This window comes from Saccostrea echinata, unplaced genomic scaffold, assembly GCF_033153115.1.
Source record: "Saccostrea echinata isolate AGI-Se365-2 ecotype Australia unplaced genomic scaffold, CSIRO_AGI_Sech_v1 ptg000060l, whole genome shotgun sequence".
NCBI classification, from domain to species: Eukaryota; Metazoa; Mollusca; class Bivalvia; order Ostreida; family Ostreidae; genus Saccostrea; species Saccostrea echinata.
The window spans coordinates 2564812-2583325 of NW_026889809.1; the positions used below are offsets into that span (position 1 = coordinate 2564812).

The following is an 18514-nucleotide window of genomic DNA, read 5'->3' on the forward strand; positions in this document are numbered from 1 at the left end:
CATCTCACATTCCATTGCGTCACATATTCTGCATTTCTTTCACTTCATGGCATAACCAACACATTTATGGGGTTTTCCCCCATCAAACTTACATGTCCTTCAAACATGAAAGAGAAATATTCAATAGCAATAAATACTTTGTATGATCACATTTTGGTAATTCAGTGAAAAGTTAAGCTACCAAAATCAGAATAGAAATCAGGTTAATTGATTATTTTTTAACATTAAAAATACCTGTAAGGCTATATTAAGCACTCCTTAAGTTCTCCTTTTTGCCAGACACCACCGAAGCTGACGATAAGATTACCTTCACTTCTGAACAAAGATCCAATATTTATCTTGCATGAACATTTTAAAAATTTTAGATTCTGTCAGATTCAAATTATTTTGACTAAATACCGATAAATTTACTTTTCAAATTTCTCTAATAGAATGGTTCGACACTTTTCTTCTACTGTTTTACTCAGGGTATTGCCAACTTTCTTTTCCCTCCTTTCCTGTAGACCCTCCTTTGAAAATCCTTAAATGTTTATTACTGCTAAGAAGTCATTTAAATGCGACTCTCCAAATCCACCATTGGTCATTCCTTAACTATTACAAAGTTAATACAATTTAAGAAATAATAATCATTGATCATAGATCAATCTTCACTAGGGCTGGGTATCGATTGGGATTTTCGTACTGCGATATATTGCGATATTTGGAATTGTATTGCGAATAACAAGTAAAATGCTCTTTTCTTGTTTAATTATCCTTCATTTATAAGCAGAGTTGTAAAACTTTTTAAATACTTTGTAACAATAAAGTTCTAGTTGATTCCATTACAGTTTGGCAACAAAATGCAAACAAACAACGGGAACCTTTACCGTTTGGTACTGTTTGGCATGATTGAAAACGTTTCTGACATCTTAAGTTTCATATTTTACTTTATAAACCTGAAGCCCAAGCAGTTTGCCGGTATATCGGTACTGGAAAAACGTATCGCAATACGATATTTTTTGTAAATGAATCTCAATATACCAGAATATTGATATTATTGCACAGCCCTAATCCTCACTGAAATGAAATACTGAAATGCATGTGTTTTAAATAACATTCAAAAGTACTTACCTACTGCTACATTCGTATCAATACCCCATACCTTTCCACCCTTTTCTGTTAGCTATAGATGCCTTTCCCAGTTGGGACATCATTAAGTTGCCTACATTCCTGGTATTTACACTGCAATTGAAGATGAGCGAGTCCGAATCTTGTCTCTCCCACACAATAGAACAAATGCAGAGGCTGTCAGCATCTCTTACACTTCTTAGTTGCAAGGGTACCGAGTTCGGTTATTCGTCTACCTTCTCTCAAATCATTTTTACCTAAGCCCAACAATTTCCTTTCTAGCAAGATGAATATCGCGAGCAAGTGGGTCAACATAGTGATATACATGGTCTATCTTGGTGATAGGAGTGATCACTGGCGTTTCAATTCTTCTTTCGGAGTTTTCATACTATTCCAATATTTAACAAACTCTTTTCGAATTTGCCCATTTAAAAGAATATCAATGTTCCGTAATAATAAGAAAACACGGTGTTCGTTGCTCACACACGACTGATTGTTATACTTTTTTTATTTTAAGGGGGTTATTTTAAACATTTATTTGATGAAAACGTAAGAGATAAAATTTTACAGTAAGCTGTCGTTATGTCAGCATTCTTGCATATGGAGGTATGAGTTTCGTTACAGCATAGAGGCTTATGAAACAAATGTTAACTTATTCTCTATTGAGAAGTTGATGGCTCGTTTTTATACTCCCCCTCAACATCTGTGCATCCAGACTACGTCTATGATATCGCATCAGACCTAAAACATCGATCGAAGTGGGACCCGGTTTGCTTCCTCATGTAGTCAATTTCTGAACGCTTTTATTAGGCCTTTCGTAGAGAAGTTGAGGGGGAGTATAAATATGAGCCATCAACTTCTCAATAGAGAATAATGTTAGCTATATGTAGCTTGAGATTAAACCAGTCAATAAAGAAACCTCTCTATTGAAACAGTTGTAAAAATAAAGTATGTGGTATGTTGGTACAGTTACCTTCGTTATCTCTCTGACGATAAACAGGAGATGAACTTGTAATCTGGTGCACTAACGTCGTTTGTCCCCTCAATGTTCTGAGACCAGAGCTTGTAGTAGGCGGTGAAGTTGTAACTGCATTAAAATATCCCAATTATTCACAAGTTCTAGAGACAATCAATGTTTTTCATGCAAAGGAAGAGGTACTCAGTAGGATACACATGTAGGTACTCAGTAGGATACACATGCAATAAAATGCATTAAAAGTTCAAAAGTAAATGGTTTGATTGCTCGGGTCAAAAACGTGATAGAGAGCTCGGCAAGCCTCGCCTTCTATCACGTTTTCTTACCCTCGACCAAATATAGCTTATATTTCAAGACAGTAGCCTTGTATTTTATATTTATATATGCTCTTCACATTTTGTTGTGATCCGCTTTTTTAAAGTTTCTTGTTAAATCATCATCATTAAATATGAAGATAACGAACGGAAATAAAGCTCAATAGCCTTTTGGAAAATGACTGACATATTTCTTTTTTCTTAAGCTATTTCTTATATACTAAGGATAGCTGCAGATCTGTACTGTAGCTCGCTGTCTAAAAAATTGGTATGGACGACCGGAGAGCCACAGTCCCACCCATTGAAAAAAGTGTATATATTGTGCACAATAAAACATTACACTTTTTTGTGCGCAAAATATATATACACTTTTTCAATGGGTGGCACTGTAGCTCTCATTTATGAAAACGTAATAGATAAGATTTTATAGTAACCTGTCGTTATGTCAGCATTCTTGCATATGGAGGTATGATATTCATTACAGCGTAGAGGCAAGGGTTCATAAGATCCATTCTGGTTACGGACCCCGATACATACTGAAGCTTTCTGTTCAGCACTGCTATCTGGTCGAAATATGTAAAAAGTTAAATATAATTGTTTTTAAATGAAATGTAAAAGTAACGATCAGTTATTAAGTTCACAGTTAAAAAAAACAATTCAAATACAGAACAAACATGGATCTGTGGAAATATCAGAGGGGAATCAGACACCATATGAGTAATTTCAATTTTTTTACCTTTATCATAACAAACTCTAAACAATATTTGTAAACAATTTTATCTATATTCTTTGGAATTTGGCATAATGATCAAGTTTTATCTTTTCAGATTTGCAATAATAATCGTAAAAAAAAAATAAAAGATAATTCAAGAATCTGACCAAAAACTAGAAAGTTTATCGTCTAATGTATTACTGAATATATCCTTTTATCTATTATATTTCAAAATTCAATTAAAGTAATCAATCCATCATCAATTTGCCTTCATAGTTAAATAGGACCTAACTCAATTGTTAGAGCCAAGAAGAAAACAACCCTCACCTTTGTTATATAACCTTTCATTTATGAAATATACTTTCAGTAAAACCACAGTTTAGTGAGGTAACAAGTAATACGGTTATAGATAAATGGGACTGTCCAAGATTTAATGTAAAATCACAGTGGCATGCTTTTAAGCTGTGTCCATAATTTAACAACATGACAAATAGTCTAGGCAAGAATGAGAATTGTGTTAAGTATTAAATTCTCCTTGTTACTGTAAACGTCTTTAACTTAGCGTGTTTAATATTTCACTATTTCATTTGTTGGTACAATTCACGATTTTTTTTATTTCACGGACACTGAATTTTTATTTACTATGTATTTGCAATTATATTACTATTTAAAAAAAGGAATAAAGTTTTGGTAAATTATTTAACATAATATATCCATTAATTATTTAATATAAATATATATATCAAGTAACTAACTTTAACTCGCCATTGTTATTAAGTTTGGGTATATCCTAATAATTTAATTTTGTTTGTATTCTAGCCTCTGATTGGTTAATATCCAAAAATGAACACAAATTATATCTGTATAACCTGGTTTGGTATGGGGACACCCCCCCCCCCCTGACAACCAGCTGAATCGTCTGTATCCATGCAATCCTCTCATTTCCAGTCCTCGGGATTCATGGAAAATTCCAGATTTAATAAATGTAAACAGTAACTCGGATCTTACTACACTGTACATGTAAACAAAAAACATGGCTGCTAGGACTATGTATCAGTTTTTACCTCCCCTTGCTTCCCATCACTTCCGTTACTAGGGTTGTATTATTGAGCGGCAAATTTGAACTAATAAAAAGCAACGAAATATTTTACACCAACAGTTGTTTAAAGATTTTAGAATTAAATTATAAGGAATGACTCTAATTCTTGGCAAAATTATTCGAGTATAACCTGGTTTGGGTCAGTTTACGCTGTTTTATAATCCGCTTCGCGGATTATAAAGCGTAAACTGACCCAAACCAGGTTATACTCGAATAATTTGGCCAAGAATTAGAGTCATTCCTAAAATAATTTTCAATGAATTCTGTTTTACTGTTAAAAATTTAAAAAAAAAAAAAAAAAAACAGGATGTGTATAGAAAATTAAACACTTCATTGATATGTCAATAATATTCACGATGACTTTATTTTCGTGGAAATTCCTCAATCGCGATTATAGTGAAATTAAAAACACAGCCATGTCTTCCAGTTTTACCGTATCAGTTTGGGAAAAAATGCCTTACAATGTTTTAGTTACATTGCTTAAAATATTTTCACTTTTAGGATATGATCTTTAGGCAGTGTCATATAACATAGGCTCGGATCTGTGATTATGTATAATGCATAGCACAGGCTTTTAAACCGCCACGTTATATGGAAGAGAAAATTACTCAAGCAACCCGTTTCTTCCTTAAACTTCAATTTGCCAACAAAGGATTGACGCAGTTGATATAAGTAACATTCTTAGTCACAAAAGAGTACAGTCTTATATTCCACCATATTTCAAGTTGAAGTCAACATTTTGTATTTCTTACAAATATACATCAACTATTGCTTGCAAACTAAATACAAAAAAAACTTTACAGTGCCTAGATATCGAACATCTGAAACATACACATCCAACGTGTTCAAGTTCTTCTTCACCCTTCAACTATTGTCCTGCTGGAAACGTCTTAACTGGTGACGTAAATATAGATAATAATGAGGACCTTAAAGCACTTATTTTAAATGGGCCAAAAATTAGAGAACCCCGATGTTTCAACAGGCATCACAATTTCATGAATATAATGAATTCTGTGGAAGATTACTCCAGGCGATGGGCTAAACATCAACAGAACACCTTGTCAGAATTGATTGAAAGTATCAGATGGATTTTGAAATCTCGCATGGAGCGATTCAGGGGCAATGTGAGAGCCATCTATCCTTCTGTCTTCAATAATTCAGAAGGGGAAAGAGAATTATATAGATTACACGATCAGTATATGCAAAGCCCCCAGCTGCAAAGCAGATAATAACATTGTCTCTGTTTGTAAGGCTCAATTCAACTTATACCTATAGCTCTCTTTCTAAGGAGGAAATTCTTCAAAATCTATGTCAGTTTTAAATATTTTTAATATTCCCAAAAATCAAAATGAATTTGAATTAGTATACCTATACTGGATTCCTACATTTCATGAAAATCCTTACAAGCAAAAATACATAGCGGGTTCCAGTAAATGTTCTTCTAAGCGTCTTTCTTTACTCCTTACCAAAATATTAAAAGCAGTGAAGGAGAAACTTCAGGAGTACTGTACAACAATATACTCGAAAAGTTGTGTAAATCAGATGTGGATACTTAAAAACTGCAAGGAACATTTTAAAAAAAATTGAACTCACAAACTTTTACCAAAATCAATAACTTTATACAATCATTCCCAATCAAAAATTTAAGACAATGCTTTTTGACATCATAGACAGCTGCTTTTTCAATAAAAAACGAACTCGTTAATTTACTTACCTTAATTTGTCATTTGCAACATTATTTTGTTAAAAACACATTCTGATTGTAGACACATGTATGCCAAAGTTTATATCAAAAATATGTCTGAGTTTCTGATACAATATAGATATGTAAATTTTGGAAATCAGTTCTTCCCACAATTTGTCGGAATTCCAGTGGGTACAAATTGCACCCCGTTAGAAGAAGACCGATTTCTATATTCATATGAAATAGGATTTATCCAAAAACTCATACATGAAAGGAAGAAGAAACTTACTGTGGCCCCAATTCGACAATTAGATATATTGACGACGTATTATCAATTAACAATAGTTACTTCCATTCATATGTCGACTCGATATATCCCACGGAACGTTAAATAAAAGATACCACTGAGTCTGGCACATCTGTTTTTTTTTTTGTTTTTTTTTTTTTTTTTTTGGGGGGGGGGGGGATATTTTACTAGAAAAAGACGTTAATGGTTACCTAACAACAAATCTTTATGATAAACTTTATGACCAACTTTTCTATTGTCAACTTCCCTTACTTATGTAGCAATATACCTTTATTACCTGCATATGGGGTTTATGTCTCCCAATTGATACGATAAACAAGAGCATGCTCTATATACGAACAATTTCTTAAACGAAGCCAGCTACTGACAAACAAGTACATGAAACAAGGATATCAACAGTCTCGTTTAAAGTCAACATTTCGCAAATTCTATTGTCGATAAGATGATCTTGTCAGCAAATACAATTTATCATAAGGTTTATCATTAATACTGACTTAGGTTTTTCATATAAATTGGAAGGCCATTATTTACACACAAAATTGTCTATGGATTTCTCCCGTTTCCAAGATCATGGCTCACGGCGGGTGTGATAAGAGATGCTTATTCACCCATGGCGCTTCATTCCACCTCTGATGTTTTTAGACTGCTAAAATTTGTATTGTTTAACTGGACTTTTGAGCTAGATATCTTTTCCTTATCTCCATATTTCATGAAAAATAGCCCATGGTAACAAATCATCTTCATGACTTTTATGATTTGATCTTTTTTTTCCCCAAATTAACGACTAAAATGTACATGACCTTTCATGTATGACCATCAATTTATCTCAAAATAAGGTAAACCAGATTATAAAAGAAAATTATTATATCACGTTTTATGATGAATCATTATGCCTCGACAGAATTCCTATGACTCGAAGTTCTCGATCTCTCGAAGTGAACCTCCTGTCTGGGTTTTTTTCTCTATATAACTAAGCAAATTTACTCATGATCTCTTGAACTTCTCTATTTCTCCAACCAAGACCTGGGTTCCGTTACACACATTTCATTGTTTTTTACTCTCTATCTCTCAAAGTTTTGATTGTTCATACACGCCAATCAAGCAAAAAAAAATTAATGCAGCTTTGACTTAACAGGATAACAGTGATCAGTCTGGGCTAGCATGGGCGTGTTCATTGGGTGCTTACACTACACCTGTGAGTCGTCCGAGTTTTGAAATAATTAATTGGTCAATAATAATTGATTTTTTTTTTTGACTTGGCAGTGAGACGATAATTTTGAGAAAATGGTTTACCATTTTAGGGACGTGTCAAGAATTTTTTCCATAAATTACAATTTTTTATTCGGTTCTACATAATGCAAGTATGGCAACCACTGGACAAGGAATCCTATCTCAAGAATTGAATAATGAAACCGAGAAATCTGGTAAAGGACCCGGTCAACCCTAATAGGATAGCCAGATCGGGGATTACAACGCTTAATGCTGAATCTGCATTAGGAGGCAAAGGTGTCAATCGGAAATTGAATGTAAAAATCAATGAAATAAACACAAATAAATATTGAAATTTCAAAAAATCTATTTGTTTTTCAAAATACGATCTTTGTGGTTGAAATCAAGTGAATTGCAATGATAAATACAGAATACTATCAACATCCTCCATGGCACCTGATCCCACCTCTGATGTTCTGGAGGTCCGTGTTTGCTCTGCACCTATGTTGTAATGTTAAATGAACTTTTGAGCTTGAATTCGCTATCTCCATATATTTCATATTTCCGGTATCTATAATAGTAAAACAATGATGGTCGGAACCGAAAATTCCGAATTCTATTCACTTTCTATCTCTCGAACCCCTCGATCTCTCGAACTTTTTTACAGTCCCTTGAACTTCGAGAGATCAGAGTAACCTGTGCCTCATTATAAATTAAGGTAAAGCAGATTATAAAAAGAAATTATTTGTGAAGAATGTATCAAAGCCTTGACACTAATCCTACAGCAGAACATGATGTTAATTTCTAACTTCCTCTAACAATGACGTTGATCTGAAATATACATCCTTGGCTGTGACCCTCTCACATTACCTTTGTGATGTTAAAGGGGTATAAGCCGGATACTACAAATACATGAACACCTACAGTTACGAACACACAAATTGAGAATGGAAAAAATAAACCCTGGACATTCTTATCTTAAAAGGGGATAATTTTTGTGTCGCCTGCAGAGCAGAGCGGCAATTAGGGATCACTTTATCCGGTGTCTGTCTGTCTGTACGTCTGTCACACCTTGTGTGAAATGTATGGAGATAGCGATCAGTATTCAAACTCAAAAGTCCATTAAACAATGCAAAATAGGTGCAGAGCAAACACGGACCTCCAAAACATCAGAGGTGGGATCAGGTGCCATGGAGGAGTGAGCATCCCCTGCCGACCGGTCACACCCGTCGTGTGCTCCTTATCATGATCGGGAAACAACGGAAAAATCCCTCGACAATTCAGTGTGTAAATAATGGCCTAACAATTAGTATAAACAAGAGGCCCAGGGGCAACATCGCTCACCTGAGCACTATGGCTAGAAAAAGCAGAAATCAGTTCAGTCTTGAAAGGTTGAAAAGTTTAAATATAAAAGTTGGGGGGGGGGGGGGTCATGAATTGAACAAATTTGAATCTACATTATCTGAGGATGCTTCCATTTAAATATGACCAGTCATGGCTTTGGTGTTCTTGAGTAGAAGATTTTTAAAGATTTAACCTATGTATTCTTATGTAAAACTTTGATCACCCATTGTGGCCCAACCCATCCCCTAGTGGTCATGTTTGAACAAACTTGAATGTACACTATCTAAGAATGCTTCCATATGAATATGAATATGCATATCATGGTTTTGCTGTTCTTAAGAAATCGTTTTTTTTTAAAGATTTTTACTACGTGTTCCTATGTAAAACTTTGATCACCCATTGTGGCCCCACCCGACCCCTGGGGGTCATGATTTGAACAAATTCGAATCTACACTACCAGAGGATGCTACCATATAAATATGACCAATCATGGCTTTGCTGGTCTTGAGAAGAAGATTTTTAAGATTTTTTCCTATATATTCCTATGTAAAACTTTGATCGCCCATTGTGGCCCCACCCGACCCCCGGGGGTCATGATTTGAACAGACTTGAATCTACACTATCTCAGGATGCTTCCACGTAAATATGACCAATCATGGCTTTGCTGTTCTTGAAAAGAAGATTTTTAAAGATTTTTCCTATATATTCCTATGTAAAACTTTGATCGCCCATTGTGGCCCCACCCGACCCCCTGGGGGTCACGATTTGAACAAATTTGAATCTACACTATATGAGGATGCTTCCATGTAAATATGACCAATCATGGCTTTGCTGTTCCTGAGAAGACGATTTTTAAAGATTTTTCCTATATATTCCTATGTAAAACTTTGATCGCCCATTGTGGCCCCACCCGACCCCCTGGGGGTCACGATTTGAACAAACTTGAATCTACACTATCTGAGGATGCTACCATATAAATATAACTAATTATGGCTTTGCTGTTCTTGAGAAGAAGATTTTTAAAGATTTTTCCTATATATTCATATGTAAATCTTTGATCGCCCATTGTGGCCCCACCCGACCCCCAGGGGTCATGATTTGAACAAACTTGAATCTACACTACCTTAGGATGCTTCAACATAAGTTTCATATTTTCAAGCACAGTGGTTCTTGAGAAGAAGATATTTTAATGATGCCATTAATTTTTCAAAAAATTCTTAATTATCTCCCTTTGGAAGAAGGCGTGGCCCTTCATTTGAACAAACTTGAATCCCCTTTACCCAAGGATACATTGTGGCAAGTTTGGTTGAAATTGGCTCAGTGGTTCTGGAGAAGAAGATGAAATTGTGAAAAGTTTACAACGACAACGACAACGCCGACGACGACGGACAACGGACAAATTTTGATCAGAAAAGCTCACATGAGCCTTCGGCTCAGGTGAGCTAAAAACGTCAGTCAGCATTTGACTCAATGATAAATTGTATTTGCTGACAAGGTCATTGTATCGACCATAGAACTTACGAAATGATGAGTTTAAAAGAGACTGCTGATATTCTTGTTTCATCAACTTATTTGTCAATAATTTTCCTCGTTTTAGAAATTGTACATACGTAGAGCATGCTCTTGCGTATCGAATCAACTGAGAGATATAAACCCCGTATGCAGGTGATGAAGGTATATTGCTGTTAAGTAAGGGAAGTTGACGATTGAAAAGTTAGTCATCACGTTTATCATGAAGCTTGGTTGTTAAACTACCATTAACGTCTTTTTCAAGTAAAAAATCCAAATGTGAAACAGATGTGTCAGACTCTGTAGTATCTTTTATCTCAAGCTCACCCGGTTATATCGTATCGACATAAGAATGGAAATAACCATTGCTAATTGACAATACGTCGTCGATATATCTAAATGTCGAGTTGAAGGCCACAGCAAGTGTTTTCTTCTTTTCACGTACAAGATTTTGGACAAATTCTGCTTCATATGAATACAAAAAAGGTTTGCTAATAACGGGGCGCAATTGGTACCCATGGGAATTCCTATAGATTGTTGGAAGACCTGGTCTCCAAACACCACATAGATATTGTCAATCAGAAACTCAAGCATCTTTTTAATGTCAACTTCAGAGTGTATACAATCAGAATGTTTTTTAACAAAATAATTTTGCAAATGACCAATGCCAAGGTAAGTAAAGAAGATGGGCGTGTGTAACGTGTGAATTGCAGGAATAAGGCGTACGAAACATTTATAGTTTAAATGTCTACGATTTGGTCGGCTGACCACAGCTGGACATATTTTACAAAGTGACCCACATGGGAAAATTTTACATTAAGTTTGAAATACTTTGTCAAATTTAATATATCAGTCCGCTTATCTTAATAATTACTACATGTAAACCTTAGTAATGCTTCACATAAATAATAAAACCCATAGAGTATATATAATAGTTAAATGCAATTACAAATTCATGTATATATTAACGTATCAGTAGGTTGGAGGAATTGCTTTCGGTGCAACAGAACCAGAATTTATTTATTTAAAAATAAATCAGTACAAAAAATGAAAATGACAAAAAAAAATTAATGCTCCAATAATCAGTGTTCGAAATTCAGAATTATTTTCTATGGGTCCAAAGGACCCACAGATAAAGGGACTACAAGAGTCCTTTCAGGGCAGCGCAGGCCAAAAAATAATACCATTAAATATTTTGGGAAAATAAACTTTTACGTATCGATGATCTTGGTAAGTTTATCGCTTCATATGAAATATGTCAATTTAATAAAGGGTATCTACAATTCGCAAGTATTAACAATTTGAAACGGTAAGATATTAATCATCACACTGTCTTACTTGGTCATATATAACATTTAATGAGTTTGACATGTGTTTATTTAAGGAATGACTTTAATAGCTACCCAAGTTATACTGGTATAACCTGGGTTGGGGCAGTTTACGCTTTATAAACCGCGAATTAAATTATATTACTATATACATACTTTTCCTCAGAAATATAATTTCTGTTTTAAAATCCGCGGGTAAAAAATTACGCAGGTTTCAGAGATTGCCACAATATGTTGATAAAATGTAACCGCATACATATAACGTAACTTTATTCCATACAGAAAAGAAATCAAATCTTCAGTATTTATTTAAAATACACATGAAAGAAGAAATTATACGATCTTGATAAAAATAACAAGTTTTGCCCATCATAAGTCCAATTTGGTTTAAAGACGCTCATTAGACGCTCATTGGTTAATTTGTTTAATATATCCAATTAAACATGTTAAAATGCAGGAAAGATATAAAAGTTAATGTAAATACATACACCAATATACCTAAACTTTAATCGCAACTTCTTACGCCTTTCCAACAAGCGGTAAAGAAAAACAACGGTCTGAGAAGATGTGATTGACGTTAACTTATTTCCCGGCAAATCATCGGCCCAAAATTATTTCAAGGACCCATTTAGTCATACTATTCGTGAGTCCTTCCGTTTGTACGTCGGCGCAGGACTGACGGGCCGACGCTAATTTCGAACACTGTGCTCCATGCCAGGATCGAACCAAAAATATTTCTTTTTCATTGCACTGGACGAGTAACGAATATTACTGAGTTATCACTGCTACACGCCATTTAAGGTTTTAAAAGCGACAATGAACCACCGCATTTATACATTGGAATTTTTTTTTGGAAAAAGTTCATTTTTTATGGTCTTGGGTCTTCTCTCTATTTTTTACAAATGTTTGTTAGCTTCTTTGAATTAAAATGCACACAAATAACGTTTCAAAATCATGGAGAGATGACTCAGAGGTAGCAAATTTTTAGAAAAACGTATTTGAAAATGAAACATTTTGTACCAAATGACTCATCTGGCCAGTTTTCAAGTTCTTTTTCAACAATTCAAAATACAATATCGGGAAAATATTTCCCTTTCCTATTTCACAGGAACCCGATACATCAAAAGAATGCTAAAATTTCATGTGACAAGTCAATGAAATTTTCACTTTTCAAGTACCTCCAGATTTCTGCCGAATGCCAATCAAAAGCCCTCGTTCTTTACGAGTTCCATTTTTATTGAAAAAGCAGCTGTCAATGATATCAAAAAGCCTGGACTTTAATTTATCGTGGGGAATGTTGCGTATAAAGTTGAAAAGTGGTAAGTTTTTAAGCTGTTGATTTTGGTAAAATCTTAAGATTTCAAATTTTCCAAAAGTTCCTTGGAATTTTTAAGTATCCACATCTGATTTATTTCAAGACCTGTAAGAGATATGGACTTGATATTTTGCACATATATTGCTTGGCACTGTGGCATTTGTGCATTACCATGGTTACCGACCTCGTGACCCTTGACCAAAAAAGTTAAAAGAACCAATATACAGCCTATTTTTGACATTTAAGGGGTAAGTCTATGCTATTTAGCATGTGCATTGAATGTCATAAAACATTATGAAAAATACCAGCGTTACAATTCACTTGACGTTGACCTTTGACTTCTTTGCAAAAAATACCCCCGACTGTCTAACTTAAGAATTTTGAATTTTGAGAGGCGGAGTGTTGATAATTAGCATTTATACATGTTTATGAGCCCATAATGCTGTACTTTGAAACTGTATGATATTCAGTTACCACACAAACTATGAAAATACATCGGGATCGGTATCCCACAACGGATCGTGTAGAGTGACAGGTAATAACACATGTAAAATGATAAATTATTATTTATAATAATTTCAACTTAATTATTCATTTGAAGGTTGGGAATCATATTTTCTTTGATTGTCAGACTCTATCGCAGTCTTATACTATGTGTGGATGCTTTTTGTGCATTCATAAACTGTCACGCTAGTAGTAAATAAATAGCTAAGTACACTTAGATTTATTAAAATCTTTAATGAAGGTGCAAAGCAGGCGACACATGCGTTCCTTGGAACACTCTAGTTTTTTAACTGATGGTGATATTTTGCAATGGATGTATGTGTATTTTACACATGCAAATAAAAAATTGTTTTTATTTTGCGTACATAAGATATATGTAAGACTTCAAGTGAATGAGTTTGTACCTTTCCTCCAGCTTATAATCAGTCGTCGTACATACGGGGTCCATCTTGGAAGACTGTTATTATTTATCTCATTTCGATGTCTTTGTATCCATGTACGCTGTGTAATATCTAATAATTGAATTGTAAAGGTGTATTTCTTCCAATTCAGATACATTGATTAGTAGAGAGTTGATATTGACATGACAAACCTGCTGCATCACAAGGATATGTTCTATTTCCTTCGTTTGACTCCAGTAGACACTCGCCTAATGTGTCATCTGTGAAGAGAAAAAATAATGTCGCTCTAAAAACGTGGTATATACACAGATTATAATCAATGATTTTGCACTTTTTATACCCTGGTTATATCTCTGCTGTAAGTGAAAATTTTCTAATTTGGAAAATAGTTATTGTTACCTCTAATATCACATACTACAAGGAATTATTTTTTCAAAGATTGAAAGAGAAGTAAAGTAATGCCATTTAAATCAATATTTGTATTGATAAGAAGTATTTTATATATATTTGGTATTAATCTGATAATTAAGTTATCAAGTGATAAACCTCCTGACATCAACAAAATTGACATCACAAATAGTATTTCCCCTTTTCCGTTGTGAAGACATGATATTCGAAAGAGGGGGCAATAATAATGTTTCTAATTCAAGACCTATATCGCTCATCCATAACTAGATGGATTGATTGTATGTTGTTTAACGTTACATTCGAGAATTTTTCACTCATATAGAGACGTCACCATATACCGGTGAAGGGCATCAAATTTTGACCTTTATTTGGCACTCAGGACCATTGAGCAGTGAGGGATCTTTATCGTGCTAACGCCTGCCGCGACACGGGGCCTGGGTTTTTAAGGTCTCATCCGAAGGGCCCGCAACTTTCACTTCAAAGTGCCGAGCGCTTAGCAAAGGAACAGTTGCTATCCATTTTTTATCGACTTAGGTCTGTCGCGGCCGAGGTTCGAACTCATGACCTCCCGATCACGGAGCGAGCGCTCTACCGACTGAGCTACCGCGAACGGTCTCTCCATAACTGGAAAAGTAATAGTAAGATGTATCTTTAAGCGTGTAAATTGACATTTAACATGCTATAATTTCTTTTGTTCGAATCCATCAGGCTTTATTCCTAATGCATGACTTTACAATAAATCAGATAGATCCAATGACAAAGGTAAAGCACACGAATCCGGAAAAAGAACTAAGAGCTGTGTTTGTAATTTTAAAAAAGTCTTTGACAGAATATGGCACAATGGTCTCTTGTTCAAATTTTAAAAAAATGCAGGGGTAGTATCATGACAGGTGCACCCTTAGGGATCCATTTTTGTTCCCTTGTTATTCCTCACTTACATAAATGATATCATCCGTGGAATCAACTGTCTAATTAAACTGTTTGCAGAGAACACAGCCCTGTGTATAGTTGAAGAAAATGCTTACACAGCCAGTCAGATAATAAAAAACGATCTTTATAAAATAAGGGCAAATCAGTGGCTGGTCAATTTCCCCATGTATTAAAAAAACTAAAGTCTCTTATTGACAGATAATCGTTTGAAAAGGTGTATTTTCTAATGTTAGATTCTTGTGAAATACATTGATGTTGATATGGTGTTATATGGTATAATTTATGCAGCGATCTGATCAATAAAATTGAACAAATTAATGTCGAAACTGCTCGTATAGTAAGCGGTTCTACAAAACTCGCAAGTCTACAGAGCCTTTATCAAGAAACAGACTTGGAGACTCTAAAGAAAAGGGGATACATACATAAAAATGATACAATTTCACAAAATGGTTTACGGTTTAACTTCTCAATATTTTTCGAATCTTAGTCCCAACACAAACCAAGATATACATAATCATTCCACTGGACAAAATTGTCACATTAAACAAATCAAATGTTAAACAGATTATTATCGTAACTCCTTCATTCCAACAACCATCAAACTTTGGAACAAATTACTTGATGTTGTCAAACAAAATCCATCACTATCAAAATTAAAACGTTATTTAAGAGTTGATGATGCAAATCATAGACCCCCTTAATATTTTTGTACTGTCACAACATTGTCTTTGTTTTGTAAGGCTCATTATATTAAATGTATTTAAGAGGAACTTGGATTTAATTCTACAATTGGTAATCCAACTTATACTCATAGTTCCCTTTTCTAAGGAAGAAATTCTTCAAAATCATATGTCAGTTTTGAATATTTTTAATATTCCAAACCAAAATGAATTTGAATTACCATATCTATATCGGATTCCTAAACTTCATAAAAATCCTTACAAACAAAGATACATAGCGGGTTCCAATAAATGTTCAACCAGGCCTCTTTCTTTACTCCTAACTAAGATATTAACAGTAGTGAAGGAGAAACTTCAAGAGTACTGTGCAACAATATATTCGATAGGTGGTGTAAATCAGATGTGAAATCACAAGATTTTACCAAAATCAACAGCTTAAAAACTTATGACTTTTCAACTTTATACACAATCATTCCCCACGATAAATTAAAATCCAGGCTTTTTGATATCATTGACAGCTGCTTTTTCAATAAAAATGGAACTAGTAGATTTACTTACCTTGTCATTGGTCATTTGCAAAATTATTTTGTTAAAAACATTCTGATTGTACATACAAGTATTCTGAAGTTGACATTAAAAAGATGCTTGAGTTTCTGAATGACAATATCTATGTGGTTTTTGGAGACCAGGTCTTCCAACAATCTGTTGGAATTCCCATGGGTACCAATTGCATCCCGTTATTAGCAGACCTATTTTTGTATTCATATGAAGCAGAATTTGTCCAAAATCTTGTACGTGAAAAGAAGAAAACACTTGCTGTGGCCTTCAACTTGACATTTAGATATATCGACGACGTATTGTCAATTAACAATGGTTATTTCCATTCTTATGTCGATACGATATATCCCGGTGAGCTTGAGATAAAACATACCACAGAGTCTGACACAACTGTTTCATATTTGGATATTTTACTTGAAAGAGACGTTAATGGTAATCTAACAACCAAGCTTCATGATAAACGTGATGACTTTAACTTTTCAATCGTCAACTTCCCAATGCAGCAATATACTTTCATCACCTGCATACGGGGTTTATATCTCTCAGTTGATTCGATACGCAAGAGCGTGCTCTCCGTATGTATAATTTCTAAAACGAGGTATATTATTGACAAACAAGTTGATGAAACAAGAATATCAGCAGTCTCGTGTAAAGTCATCATTTCGTAAGTTCTATGGTCCATACAATGACCTTGTCAGCAAATACAATCTATCATTAAGTCAAATGCTGACTGACGTTTTTCATACTAATTGTTAGGCCATTATTTACACACTGAATTGTCGACGGATTTTTCTGTTATTTCCTGATCATGACAAGGAGCACACGGCGGGTGTGACCGGTCGGCAGGGGATGCTCACTCCTCCATGGCACCTGATCCCACCTCTGATGTTTTGGAGATCCGCGTTTGCTCTGCTCCTATTTTGTAATGTTTTATGGACTTTTGATTACTGTTCGTTATCTCCATATATTTCATGGTAAACATATGGAACAAATATTGCACACAAGATTACGACTTGGCTGTGGCGCACTGAACAGTCATTTATTTTCCAGAAATATTTTAAATCGCCCTAAGTGTAATTGTGGCAAGATTGAACCTCAGGACATTTTCTTCTGCATTGTACTTATTTTGAGGGTTCCAAGAAATAGATTTTTTTTCACTCTTCCCCATTACATTAACACTAAGATATTGTTATTTGATGATCTTAGCTTCCACTGGCAGAAAATATTTCGATTTTTTCAATCAGTCCAGAAATATATAGTAGCTACTAAGAGATTTGAAAAGCTAGTTTTTCTACAGTATTTATACACTACGTCCTTCACGGGTACGTGTGTACATGTATAGTATGTTCTTAATTTGTTTGTAGCAAGCGTCTTGTTTTCCTTTGTATAAATATGATTCTGAATCTGTATCATTAATGCATTGTATACTTATAATATTACTTTTCCTAATTCTACTATTTTCGTGTTTTTTTTTCTTTGCGACATTCAATTATTTTGTTAAGCTGTAAATTTAGTAAATTATATTACTGTTACTTGATATGTTGATTTTTAAATTCAACATATATGTACAATTTCAAACTCTATTTTTGTATTATAAATCGTTTCAAGCCGCATTATTCTGAACTTCCCAATAGGTTTCTGCTACTTCAACAAATAATCAGGAGACGGATTTACATGAAATATATGGAGATAACGAACAGTATTCAAGTTCATAAGTTTTCAAATCTGTTTTCGAATCCTGTTTGATCTTTACTTAATAAATGTACTGAATGGTTGTAATTTGTAAATAAAATATAGTTAAATTAAGACATGAGAAAAAAATTTTCAATTTTGCTATCTCTGTACGATCTGATTGATTTTGAGTTTTTAACGAATTATATCTTTACATCATTTTCAGCCACTCGCTATAGATTATCACAGACTACCACTAAAAACAAGTGACACCATTTCTTAATTATTTATTTATTAAGCTTGGCATCATATGGCCACGGCTGGTTGCAAATCAATTATTTAAGATACATGTGTTCAGTGGGTGCCGACCCAATTGGTTTTTGGCACACCTCCAATCAAAGCAAACAATCAATCAATCAATCAATAGTAACTGTACACATGTCATTTTTTACACTATA

The 18514-nt window shown here is 34.2% G+C and overlaps 1 long non-coding RNA gene across 1 annotated transcript; it reads right to left on the reverse strand.

The window, feature by feature from the left end:
• Positions 1-1062: 1062 nt before the first annotated feature.
• On the reverse strand, positions 1063-14082 carry LOC133175043 (uncharacterized). The gene is made up of 5 exons (XR_009719215.1): positions 14001-14082; positions 13813-13920; positions 2832-2960; positions 2081-2194; positions 1063-1221 (listed from the first exon to the last, which is right to left on the reverse strand). It is a non-coding gene; the product is annotated as an uncharacterized LOC133175043 (long non-coding RNA).
• Between the last annotated feature and the right edge of the window lie 4432 nt (positions 14083-18514).